Genomic DNA, 2,257 nt, shown 5'->3' with positions numbered 1-2,257 from the left:
TTTAATCTGTTGCGATCCGTGGTTATGTAAAGAAGGGTCATTGCAAATAATATCTTATATACAGGTTTATATGTTGTGTTGATGTTGTGGACCCCAAACTTCTGACCCGAGTTTGGAGGGTGCCACAGGTTGGTATCAGAGCTACATGTTATAAGTCACGGAAACAAGCCTAGATTGTCGGGATTGGGTAGAGGGTTAGGATTAGGAATAGGAAATAGAAAGATAAGACATTGTGAGGGTGAGTGCGATTGTATAGTAGGTCTTCGGCACGGTTCGTATTACGATTCGGGATTCTTAACATTGCGACGTGATTTCCAGACAACGACAATGGCAGATCCTGATTTCCCTGCATCATTTGATCGTTTGGAGCTTTCCGTTCGTGGATCGTCATCTTCTCTCACATTTAATTTGCACCTTGTTCCTCCATCAGTATTAAAGGTACTACCTTCCGTTATGACAGTTGCACCTTTTCAAGTTATTCAATGCTATTTTACCACCTCTTGATACGAGACTACCTATTTAAGAACCTCCATCTGTTTAATTCTTGTTTTACTGGACATTCGGCTATGAATGTATCTTTTCAGTTTACTCTACACCATGTTCTATATCCTCAGTTTAAAAAACCTGTCTTATGAAACAACAGTATTTGCGAGAAATAATAAGATAGCTACAGTAAATAGTGATTACATGAGATATTAATGAAGGAAAGAAGGAGTTTAGAAAGAAGATTTACGCATTTCGGAGGATGGCTTCTACCAGATTAAATAGGGCCATTAGTGAATAGACCACCCTTGATTAGTTGTGGAATGGACTAGAGGAATTTTGAAAGAGTTAGAGAGAAGAGTATAGATCTGGAATTTTTTTAGAATTAGATGATGATGGGAGTACTACCAGTATGGAAGCTTTGAAATGAAGCAACGAATAAGATAATATGCAACGACAGCTGAAGCTTTCATTGATTAAGGAAAGTAATAGACCCAATGAAGGAGAGGAGATAAATGGAAGTGAATGTACCTATGTGTGATCATTTCTTTAATTTGGTATCTGGTTATAGGAAGGACAACAACCAACTCATATAGTAAGGACAACTAGATGTGTGATTTTCAACATTTTTAACAAGTTTTCGAAAAAGATTTTTCCCTTAAAAAAAACCTTTTTGGAATAAAATAAGTTTTAAACATTGGTTGTCAAGTTACTACTTGAGTTTCTTGTTTGTTAAAAGACCCGAATTACCTGAAAGAATGTTGTTTCAGATTTAGTATTGCTAATTCGGAGAACGAGGTAACCTGCGATTAGGAAGAAGTTGAATATTCCTAACAGTGAGGTGCAAGTATTGTTTGATAAGATTGACAACAGAACCAGCGTACGGAGTAACTATTTAACCAATTACTGGGATTATCAGAGTTTAAGGAATTCATTGATTTAACGGAAGCCTGAGCATGATCGAAGAAGATTGGAAAAATTTCTAGACTTTTCTAAAAGAAGAATATTAATAAAAGGGTCGTTATGATAAATGATTCATGGTTATCCTAAATTAAAAAGAGGAAACTTAAGGTTATCTGATAAGAATGCCAGTATGATCGAATTGTTAAAGTATTATACGTGTAGTTGTGATGTTGCAGATGCAAGACTTAACAAGTAAGAATCTACCATAATTCTTAGTTGTGAAGGCATTTCAGCATACTTTCTAAAGTTGTTATATGGCACAATTGGGAAATGATCGAGCAAGTTCGAAAGATGAATACAAGTGAAATGTGGATGGTGAACAATGGTATCATTCTTGTCCTCAATATTACAGCGTATATTCCTTTTTAATTCCTAAAAATGTATGAACTCCTTTTCTTAATAAATTCTTTTTGATAATATCAAAACAGAGGATTTTGCCTTCCTTTCAAATTTAATTGTTTCCCTCAAGTTTTGCTTTCTGATTGGGATAAACAATGTTATGATGAGACACTTTGTCGGAATGACGAAGAGTCGGGTGGGATGCCACCTAATCATGTGCTGTATGCCATACAGTATGAAAGACTGACCATCTTAAGTACCAATATGGTTGTCTCATTCATATTCAAATCATTGCTTCTTCTTTCTTTTCAACTCTAAGTTTATTAAAATTGTGAATCCTTCTAGTTGTTTCGTTGTATAGTTGTTCGTTGGCGTGGGCTTTTTAAATAAAAGTCAACGTATTATACACCAAGCGGGCAAAGTCCCATCTACCTCTCATGCATGGAAAGGAAACAAAGGCATAGGGCGAGGA

Source organism: Apium graveolens, chromosome 10, assembly GCF_009905375.1.
Source record: "Apium graveolens cultivar Ventura chromosome 10, ASM990537v1, whole genome shotgun sequence".
Taxonomy (NCBI): domain Eukaryota; kingdom Viridiplantae; phylum Streptophyta; class Magnoliopsida; order Apiales; family Apiaceae; genus Apium; species Apium graveolens.
The sequence above is the reverse complement of the archived record's forward strand: the minus strand, read 5'-3'. Positions refer to the sequence as shown.